This window comes from Musca domestica, unplaced genomic scaffold (assembly GCF_030504385.1).
Source record: "Musca domestica strain aabys unplaced genomic scaffold, Musca_domestica.polishedcontigs.V.1.1 33, whole genome shotgun sequence".
NCBI classification, from domain to species: domain Eukaryota; kingdom Metazoa; phylum Arthropoda; class Insecta; order Diptera; family Muscidae; genus Musca; species Musca domestica.
The window spans coordinates 8,710,173-8,722,309 of NW_026712312.1; the positions used below are offsets into that span (position 1 = coordinate 8,710,173).

Here is a 12,137-nt window from a genome sequence, read left to right on the forward strand (position 1 = left end):
TCAATAGTTTACATAGGCATATGTAAAAAAAAAATGAACGACTTCATTATCGGTATCTATTCAAAAATTAAATGATTTTTTCAGAGGTGTTCGCCAACACTTTATCGCATCGCTTCAAAGAGTCGAACAGCAATTGTGATAACGATAAACGGAGTAATCTCCATGCAAATTATATTGCGGAGCATTTCGCATAATTAAATGCTTGGCTGCTGGATTGGCAGGCTGCTTGTAATTGAATGAGCCATAAAACTGTCAACATTGCCAGAGTACGTCAATGTTGCATTCTGCTCTCGAATATCTGAAAGGTAGCACTGAGTAGCTACTTGAATTGGGATTTGCATGAATATGAAATTATTAAAATCTATGACATATTGAGTGGTACAATAAAATGCATTCATAATCGTTATGCTGATTAAATATAGTTATGTTTTTACACTCTGCGCCACACCGAGGGGTAGGGTAGTTGTGCATTTGTATGTGACATTGAAAACGAGACGAAATGGAGCCATAGTTACTTTTAATGATCTTCATAATAACATTGGTTCATTTCCAGTGCACAATGGTCACCAAAATCTCCTGATACCAAGCCGTTGGACTATTGTGTCTGGAGTATTTTGTAAAGAAAGGTTGGCACTAAAGAATACCAAAGTGTCGATCACCTCAAGCAAGCGCTTTGCCGGAAATGGGCCAAAATACCGGGCGGCGTATGACCGTTTCATTGGCCGCTTGAAGGCCATAATTCTGGCCAAAGGTGACCAATTCGAGCAAATCTAAACTTAGTTTGAAATTTTATGCTTTTTCCGACTTTTTTATTTTCATTCTATTAAATTCAAAAAAATGTAAAAATTATGGCTTTTGACTTTGATTGATTGACTTTGATATTTTATCTCACCCTGCATTCCATTTTCAATACCAAAAATCCTATAATTTACCCAATATTTTTTAGGCAAAGTATTCGTTTTCCCAATAATCATCTACACATAAAAAGAGTAAAAAATGAGTGACTGACTGATTCATCAACCCCCAGGCGAAACGACTGAAGCTAGCCGTGGGTCAATGTTGGTGGGTAGGGGGAGAAAAGGCTGGGTTTTTGGAAAAGCATATTGAAAGGATACGAAAAGTACTCAAAAATTAAATACCTTTTATTGGATAAATGGAATGAACTAGAATTCTAAAATTTCAAATGAGAGTCAATGATGGATGTACCAAAGGGTTTTGGAAAATTCGAAAAGTTCTAAATTGGTACTAAAATTCTGAAATGGTATCGATTGATATTATATAAATGGATAGAGCTAAAAGCTTAAAATTTGGTATGAGAATCAAGGTTAGAAAGTTAATTTGATATATAAAGACGGTTTTGGAAATGCGTACTAAGGTTGCGAAACAGTACTAAACGGTACTAAATTTGGAACAGTTTGATGTGGGTTGAACGGATGAAGGTGACATTATAAAATTTTGTATTGAGATCACTGTTGGTGGGAAGTTTATGATAAGTAGAAGGTTTTTGAAATGAGTACTAAAAGTGGACGAAATGTACTAAATAATACTAAATTCGGTACCATTTGGTATTGGGTGAACAGATAGTGCTTGAAATCTGAAATTCGGTATATGCGTCGATGTTTATGTGCAGTCATGACACATGGAAGTGGTTTCGGAAATGTGTACTATAATTGTACGAAAAGTACTAAATGGTACTAAATTTGGGACAGATTGGTTTAGGTGAACGCGTGGAGCTGAAATTTTCAAATTTTGTATTCGGGGTGAAATGTGTATTACAAGTGCACGAAAAGTACTAAATAGTACTATATTTGGTACCATTTGGTATTGGGTGAACAGATAGTGCTTGAAATCTGAAATTTGGTATAAGGATCACTGTTAATATAAAGCCTGGACATATGGAAGTGTTTTCGGAAATGTGTACTATACTTGTACGGAAAGTACTAAATGGTACTAAAATTTGAACAGTTTGGTTAAGGTGAACGCATGGAGGTGAAACTTGGGATCTTTTTGTATTGAGATCACTGTTGGGGTAGGCTTGTGATAAAGAAAATGTTTTGGAAATGTGTACTACAAATGCACAAAAAATACCAAATAGTACTATATTTGGTACATTTTGGTATTGAGTGAATAGATAGTGCTTGAAATCTGAAATTGAAATTTGGTATAAGGGTCGCTATCTGGACACATTGAGGTGTTTTGGGAAATGTGTATTATAATTGTACGAAAAGCACTAAATGGTACTAAATTTGGAACAGTTTGGTTTAGGCTAAACGGACGAAGCTGAAATTCGCAAATTTTGTATTGGGATCACTGTTGGGCGTAGGCTTGTGATAAAGAGAATGTTTTGGAATTGTGTACTACAAGTACGAACAGTACTAAATATGGACATATGGAGGTGTTTTCAGAACATATGGAGGTGTTAAATGCGTCCTATATACAGTCTGGAATCTCTATATTTGATACTGAGGTCTCTGTTAGTATCTGGAATTAAGATATGGAGGTGGCTTTAGAAATCTGTACAATAAGTGTACGAAAAGTAATAAGTTTGATATTGGTTGATGGAACAGAGCTGGAATCCCAAAATTTGATATGGATGCCAGTGTTGTTGTCTGGAGTTAAGAGACTTTTTAGTTCAAAAGGTAAACTTTTTTCTCTTATTATTTCCGAAAAAGGAAAAAACTTGCAACGAATCTGAAATTTTTATGTGGGCTTTTCGCTGACAAAGTAGATGGCACTTGCTAGTTTTGGTATATAATACCATAACCCTGATTTTCTGCCCTGTTACATAACCTGCAAGAATCTTCTAGTTTTGCAATTTTTTCCGATATCATAAATTCATTTCAGCATTCAATAAAAAATTACACAAATTACCTAATTTATTTACTCTCTCCAAAAAGTCCTGGTAATTAAGTCCCCATACGAATTCCATTATTTTTCTACAAGGGAACTAATCTAATTGGATCGGAAATAGTTATTGCAAGGCTTGCTTTCATTTCGAAACATAAATAATAATGTTTGTCTGTATCATATAAATTTGGAATATAATTAAGCGAATTAACTGATTTTCCGATACTCCATACATACATACACATACTTGTCTAATTTATAATGACGCTATTATCGTTCTAATAGAATTAAATTCTGAGATTACAAAACCACTATCGAAATCAGTGGAGCCCGGCTTAAAGCGATTAACTGCTTAGCTATGACAAGACAGACAGCCAGCCAGCGTTCTGCAATATTAATAAGCCATGAATAGAATGGTGTCGAAGGTGGTCAGCAGCAGCAGCAGCAGCAATCTTAACATCTTAATATCTTGGGCACCCCACCATTAAGAACAAGCATTGAACGGCAAAAAATGGAAAAAAAGAAAAACTCAAATAAATAAGACAAGATTTTAATGTTGTGATAGATTTTAATGCCATAAAAAGGTTAATTACCCGATTGCGATTCGTGCTGCAGCGAACTGTGCCACTTTGTACGACCATCAATGAGCAGCGCTCTTTGGCTAATGGAAATCCTAGAAATGTGATTATGGCAGACAGATATTCACATTTCATTTGCCGGCAAACCTCTCAGGCAAGTGAGTGACTGTCAGTATGGCTGTCCGTCCATCCGCCTGTTTGTCTGTCCCGGTGTAATTACCAGATAAAAATAAAAAGTTATTTTGCAATAAATAAATTAGCAATTTTTTTGATTTCTAGAATATTTATTTGTTGTTGTTGGTGTTGGCTTGCAAGTGATTCTTGTTGCTGTTGCTGTTGCTGTTGCTGCAGCTATTAAAATTTAAGCCGCTCGAACTGGCCTTGCGCGATTGTTGTAAAGAAAAGCCAGAGATATTTTATTGAACTGACAGCTATTAAGAATCATTTAATAGATCAACAAAACCTCTGGCATGGAATTCGAAATTATTTGTCCAGAGACACAAACATACACACATATACACGTATATGTTGTTGTGGCGCTCAGCACAAATGCAGTTGTGTCTGGCATTGTCTTTATTATCTAATAACTAATAGCTGCAGATTGGCCACAAGGGATAGATTAATGTGACAACTTTTCTTCGATTAACCCATTCGGATGAGGGTGGTGTTTGAAACAAGGGAAACAAGTCATGGCAATTATAAAATCATAGACCTACTCGAGTCTAGGGGAAAGAATGTGGTGTGGCTCCAAGGACTTTTCCATAAAACTTAACACCTTCACGGTGAATTTTTTTTTTTAAAATTCTAAAATTAACTAACTGTTGTCCCCCCAGACTCTTCAGTATTCCGTAAAAGTTCGAGATTTATACATAAATCCCAATAATAACATTTAATAAAAAAAATTCCAACAAATTCATTGGGGAGCGAAACTTGCTCGCGTGCAGGATTGCTCGAAGAGTGGGAGTTTTTTACGAAGTCTACTCTTCACTTTTTTGTTTTGAGTGGGAGCACTTCCGAGTCACTCATAGATGAAAAAATTGAGTGGGAGCAGAATCGCTCAAAATAGGTGAAGAGTTATCCCTAAGAGTGCAGATGAGTGGAAAAAATATTTTGTCTTCTAATTTGTGTGTATAATACAGGGTGAGATAAAAAAAAACTGCAACAAAATCAAACGCCATAATTTTTAAATGCTATCGCATAAAAGCAAAAAATATCGAAAATAGCATCAGATCTTAGAATAATTTCAGATTTGTTCGAATTGATCACCTTTGGCACGAATTATGGCCTTCAAACGGCCAATGAAACCGTCGCACGGTACCCGAATGTTGTTCTGCGGTATTTTGGCCCATTCCCGGCGAAGCGCTTGCTTGAGGTGATCGACACATTGGTATTTTTTAGTGCCAACCTTGCTTTCCAAAATAGCGGAGAGCAACCATCGGCTGTTATGGCGGCCCACACCATCAACATGGCCGGCGCTTGAGTTCTGGTGGCCAACCGAAGGTGCACATTTTCAGCTAACCTCTTCGGCAAATAAACACGATAATTAGTTTTTCTCCTAAGCTCTTTTGAGCCTATTTTCTTTCTGTTGCGGTGTAAGTTCTTGAACTTTTTGGAATTTCAGTGGCGTTACCCCGAGCTCATTTTTCAATATTTGCCGAATGGAATATTGCGATATGTTCAGCTCACGAGCCATTTTTCGGCCACTGCGACCCGGGTTTCTGCTGATGTTGCTGTTTTCTTCCGTCCACTTCCGAACGATGGTACGAGACACAAAAGATTTATTCACATTTAAATGCTGGAGTGCTCCAGCGATAGCCACTTGTGGTTTTCCAACCAAATATAAAGAAGTCACGCTTGAATTCCATCGCGAATAACTTTTTTTCTGGAAAATTCTCAGCAAAATGCTTTTGTACGCTTGTAAACAATATAATGAGCTGTCACTGGAATAATTTTAACAGCTGTCGGACGAGTGGCTTAGAAGTGACAGTAGTCTGAATTTGGTTGCAGTTTTTTCATCTCACCCTGTAATTATGGAATCAGTGTTGTAAATGTGGATCTTGGTCCATGTGTCGAAATCGATAAAAATTTGGTCGAAAAGTGTGGTTAAGAACTTAAAAACCCCATTATATGTATGGGCAGCTCTTATAATAGGGCTATTTCAAAATTTCGCTTCATATTGAACATTTTTGTCTTTTACATTTTTTTATGTCCTGCATGGGTTAATTTTCATGTTAATTAATTATTTTTTTTTCTACAATTAAATCTATTCATTCTGTAATGGTTTTATTTTGTAATCCAATTGAATTATTGCATTAAAAATAATTAAATGTATATACATATATACATGCATGCATTTATGACACACACACACACACACATGTGTGTTGGTAATCTGACACAACTTTCTTTTCGTTACGTGTCACAATGAATTGAAAATTGTCACCTTTTACATGCCTTTCGATTCGCTGCGATTCGGAAAACGAACTATTCCTAAGATCTATGCGGCGACAAGCGAGAACCATAACAATAACAACAACAATTGAAATTGAAATTCCATTTCAGATGTCAAATATCGCAATCGTGTAATAATTATTTATAAATATTTACAGTACATTTCTAATATTGTGTGTTTTATTTGTTTCACAATCCGAACCTTTCAAATTTGTCGATTTGCAATGTAAATGTTGTAGGTATTGATAGGACAGCAACAATAACAACAGCAAAGACGCTCACATAGTGATGGGAAGTGAAATAATTTATTTCCTATTCAAATAAGATAAAATGAATTGATTGGAAAGATGTTCAGCATTTAATTTACAGTGATGTCGGTTTACACTCCCTACGAAAAGTTTTAAAATGGTACCAAACTTATTGGAGCTAAAAGCATAACATTTGGTATGAGGTTGAAAGGCAAGTTTGATGTTTGAAGGTAATTTTGGAAATGTATACAAAGTGTGTGATATGTACTAAATGGTACTAAATTTCGAACGGGTGAAGATGGAATTTTGAAACTTGGTATTAGTGTCCCTGTTTGTGGTAGGCTTGTAGATGTATGTACTAAATTGCATTTATTTGGTTTATTTACATATATTTGATACAATTTGGTATTGGGTGGACAGGAAATATTTGAAATTTGCTATTAGGGTCGCTGTTCATGTGTCCTATAACTTTACGAAAAGTACTAAATGGTACATACAATAAAAGGTAATTTTTATAACCTCCACCATACTATGGAGGGTATATTAATTTTGTTATTCCGATTGTAACTCCTCGAAATACTCATGTCAGACCCAACAAAGTATATATATTCTTGATCAGCGTAAAATTCTAAGACGATTTAGCCATGTCCGTCTGTCTGTCTGTCCGTCCGTCTGTCCGTCTGTCTGTTATAATCACGCTATCTTTCAAACAAATTGAGATAGAAGGCTAAAATTTTGCACACATGTATATTTTGCCAGTAGGCAGGTTAAGTTCGTAAATGGGCCATGTAGTTATCATATAGCCCCCATATAACGGTACCTCCCGATATTCGGTATTTTGATGATTTTAGCCACATTATTCACCGGAATTGTTTCAAATTTGGCATTTGAAGTTCGTAATGGATACTACAGCCTAAGACAGAAAATTATCTGTGCAGGTCCACGTCTTCGTGTAGCCCCCATATAACGGTGGTACCCCCCGATATTCGGTATTTTGATGATTTTAGCGACATTGTTTACCGGAATCGTTTTAAATTTGGTATTTGAAATTCGTAATGGATACTACATACAAAGTCAAAAAATGAGCCATGTAGGTCCACGTCTTCATATAGCTCCCATATAACGCTACCCACCGATATTCGGTATTTTGATGATTTTAGCGACATTATTTAGCGGAATCGTTCCAAAATTGGGATTTGAAGTTCGTAATAGATACCGCAGCATAAAACAGAAAATGGGCCATATAGGTCCACGTCTTCATATAGCCCCCATATACCCCCGATATTCGGTATTTTGATGATTTTAGCGACATTATTTACCGGGATTGTTTCAAATTTCGCATGTGAAGTTCGTAATGGATACTTCAGCCCATGCCAGAAATTGTCTGTGCAGGTCCACGTCTTCGTGTAGCCCCCATATAACGGTACCCCCCATATTCGGTATTTTGATGATTTTAGCTACATTATAAACAGATTTTTTTTCAAGTTTCGCATTTAAATATTGTAATAACTTATGACAAAAGTTGCCTATGCAGGCCCACGTCGTCATATAAGCAATCGGTATTTTTAAGATTTTAACAGAATTTTTAACGGATTTTATTTTTTGGAAATTGCCAAATTTGTATCAAATGGAGGAGGGTATTAAAAGTTCGGCCCGGCGAACTTACAGCTTTCTTACTTGTTTTATTTGATATTTTTCGCACAGCAATATATTCTACCAGCTTATTTCAACATATGAGTTTTTTTCGTTAATAATTATACAATATTTGTGTACATAAATATTTAAACAAACACACGAACACATGAGCGCACTTGTTTTGGAAATTTTGAATTTTTAATTAGAATCGTATATTAAAAAATTTTCCTAAATATACATCTCTCTATAATTAACTGCAATAAACACCATAAGTACACATATTTCGTATTCTTTTTTTTTAATGGCAACCTTCGAATGCAACGAATTGTTTGTTTCCTCGCTTGTACGCAAACTTCAAAACAATTAAAAACTTGGCTCGTTTTTTGCTTTGCAGCGTGCCATGCCATGGCGTGGCAAAAAAAAGACACGAGAACATTTTGTTGTCTTCATTTCCGCAGGTAGGTTGTCGGTACTTGATTCGTGCAATATTGCTGTGACACACTAGTGATAAAACAAATATCTTGTATGTATTGTTTTTTGAAACAACAACAACAATGGGTAAAACAATTAAATGAAAACTAAACAAAACTAAATTCAACACCAGACCAAAGTCGAGTCTTCAAAAATACCGCCAATAAAAGCAAGAAAAGAGAGAGAGGCAGCAATACGCAATCAAATTAAAAGTTTCCATGGCTCCGAATTATAATCCATGTGATTTAGGCCTTAACAATTAATATCAATTTTAAACGGTCGTTTTAGAACCTAAAAGGTCATTATTGGTCTTTTAAATCCAACTTCCATTCCATTTCCTAGTTTTAATTGCCACCATTCTTTGGTAGTTTTAACGTCATATGTACCACCAATGTACATTTAAGTGTTGTTTTTTTTTATCTAGCTACAAAAGGGGAGGGGGAGGTGTTTTTTTTTTTTTGAAAATTACATTGCAATCTTATCGAGGGCTGGCTAGTCTTTCCAACTTGCCAGCCTGCCAACACCTGTTTGTTTTACTATTAAAACTACACTACCATCGGCATGGTGTGGAGATGTGAGACAGAAAACACTGGGTTGTGTTTACCATGTTTTGATATCATCGCATCGTGAAATGAAGGCCGCCGAACTACTGCCACGAGTAGAATCGTAAAAATTGTTGTCAATGATACATCATTAATTACTAAATATTTTAGCATATTAACCCATTTGCTTTTATTACTTTGTTTTATTGCCTTATTCTAAAATTACTTAATTATTTAATTCTAGAATGGATTTCTACAAAAATTCGAAGGTAATCCAATGCCATCCACCTGGGAGGGGGAAGAGGAAAAAAGGAGAATAATTGCATTGCATAGAAGTGTCTAATTTAGTAAATAATCTATTTCAAGAAGAAGGTCATGTTTAGATTGGAGTCCTTCATAAAAGTCTTGAGTGTTCCATGATGATATGATTAAACCAAGTAAAAAAGCTGTAAGTTCGGCCGGGGCGAAGTTTGAATACCCTCCAACATTTGGAACCAATTTGGACTATACGAAGACGTGGACCTGCACAGACAATTTTCTGTCATAGGCTGTAGTATCCATTACGAACTTCAAATAACAAATATAAAACAATTCCGGTGAATAATATCGCTTATATAATCAAAATACCGAATATCGGGTGGTACGGTTGTATGTGGCTATACCAAGACGTGGACCTGCACAGACAATTTTCTGGCATAGGCTGTAGTACACATTACGAACTTCAAATACCAAATTTGAAACATTTCCGGTGAATAATGTCGCTTATATAATCAAAATACCGAATATCGGGTGGTACCGTTGTATGAGGGCTATACCAAGACGTGGATCTGCACAGGCAATTTTCTGTCATAGGCTGTAGTATCCATTACGAACTTCAAATAGCAAATACGAAACAATTCCGGTGAATAATATCGCTTATATAATCAAAATACCGAATATCGGGAGGTACCGTTGTATGAGGGCTATACCAAGACGTGAACCTGCACAGACAATTTTCAGGCTGTAGTATCCATTACGAACTTCAAATAACAAATATGAAACAATTCCGGTGAATAATGTCGCTTATATAATCAAAATACCGAATATCGGGAGGTACCGTTGTATGAGGGCTATACCAAGACGTGGATCTGCACAGGCAATTTTCTGTCTTAGGCTGTAGTATCCATTACGAACTTCAAATAGTAAATATTAAACCATTCCGGTGAATAATGTCGCTTATATAATCAAAATACCGATATCGGGAGGTATCGTTGTATGAGGGCTATACGAAGACGTGGACCTGCACAGACAATTTTCTGTCTTAGGATGTAGTATAAATTACGAACTTCAAATACCAAATTTGAAACATTTCCGGTGAATAATGTCGTTTAAATAACCAAAATACCGAAAACAGGGAGGAACCATTATTTGGGACGCTTTACCAAAACGTGGAGCTACCTGGCCCATTTCCAATACCAAAAGTATTTTAAAAAAGATTTCCATTCAATATTTCAATCAAGAAACTCTGTGTACTGGTTTTGTCTGAAAATTGACCTGAAATAGGATCAGGATCTATAATTATTAAAAAATTGAAATATTCAAATAGAATTCAAACAGTTTGCTTTGCTGGGTAATTACAATCCTGTTCATATGGATAGATATATACATAAATATTTAACTTTCTTAGTATGTAATTATTTTGGTATCTAATCTCAGTTATATAACACCACCCAATACAATCTGTATCGAAAAACTGTGTTCATTTATGGAATTATTGAATAAATTATACGAATACGAATGTGAGTGATCGATACACGACAATTATTCAAATGACAAGATGATTTCCAGCAAAAAAAGTAAAAACTACATACTAATTATAGCAAAAGAAACAACAATCACTCAAGTAGTACAAAATGTTTTTTTTTTTTTTTTTTGTTTTTGCTAAATTGAAATTTATTAGATCTAAAATAATAAGATATGCAGAAAAGTAGTATTCTGGAATGTAATTTTGTATTTCATATTCACTTATTCAAACTTCTAATGGACAAATCAGTGGATCGATATTGCCCATTCTCCTGACACCTGACCTAGCACTGATACAAATATTAGGATTCGCAAAGTTTGAACCAAATCGGACTATCCTTTCTCATTCTGTGCAGTAAATTTTTAAAAATGTTGACATTTTTTGTGGGAGGTACCAGAAGGAGTTAACCGATATTTCCCGTCTCCAAATTCGATCTAAGTTTGATAATATTAATGTTACGATGTACCAAGTTTGGATCAAATTGGATACACCTTTGAGAGTTATCGTGCGCACCAGCCAGCCAGCCACACAAACGGACGGAATCGCTAGATCGACTCCAAATGTCCTGAAACGGATTTGGTCCGAAGAGACCTAGGATAAAATGATATATACCCTCTCTAGTCATATGACTGAGGGTATAAAAATATAATTCACTACTTCAAAAAAAAAAAAAAAAAAAAAAAAAAAAAAACATTCCACATGATTCGTATTTAATATAAATATAAAAGTTAAACATTAAAAACTGTAAATGAGATCAAACTTAACAAGAAAAAAAAAAAACATTAAGTGCGAACGGGCGGAACTTTAAATACCCTCCACCATTGGCTACAAAAAACATTTTTATATAAAAGCATCTGGATTCAAACGTGTTTCACCTTGAACTACAAATCCCTATGATATCGGTTGGAGAATGCCCTAAAATGTTCTGAGAAGAATAAAGTGAGTGGAGCCGTTATATGGGGCCCATACCAAGACGGGAACCTATATAGACAAATTTTCACAGCAAAGATTTTTATCTGTTGGGAGCCCTAAATACCAAATTTGAAATAATTCCGTGGGTAAAAGTGACTAGGATAGTCAAAATACCGAATATCGGTGGATACCGCTATATGGAAAACGTGGACCAATATGGACAATGTTTTGACACTGGTTGTAGAACCCATTTTGAACTAATCCATTAGAAAATGTGATTAAAATCGTCAATATGCCAAAAATCCGCAATAGGAAAACGTGGACCTAAATATTCAATGTTCTGGAACTAGAACCCATTACGAACTACAAACACCGTTTTTTAATCAAATCCGTGGAAATTGTTGAAAAATTATTAAAATACCGAATATTGGGAGGAGGCTATATCAAAACCTTGACCTATACAACCAGTGTTCAGCCACCAGAGGTAGAACCCATTACAAACTCTCAATATCAAATTTGGAGCAATTCCATGCAAAAATGTAGCAGAAATAATCAAAATACGAATATCGGGAGGTACCGCTATACATGGAGGCTTTACCAAAACGTGGAGAGTTATATTCATATAACCATCCTAGACACAATACAGACTATTCTGCCAAATTTCAAAGCT

The 12,137-nt window shown here is 35.4% G+C and overlaps 1 protein-coding gene across 1 annotated transcript in view; it reads left to right on the forward strand.

Annotated features, from left to right (window-relative positions):
• The window catches only part of LOC101892844 (beta-alanyl-bioamine nonribosomal peptide synthetase ebony), a 35,383-nt gene that overhangs the window by 18,356 nt on the left and 4,890 nt on the right, over positions 1 to 12,137 (forward strand). The gene's annotated exons all lie outside the window — the stretch shown is intronic.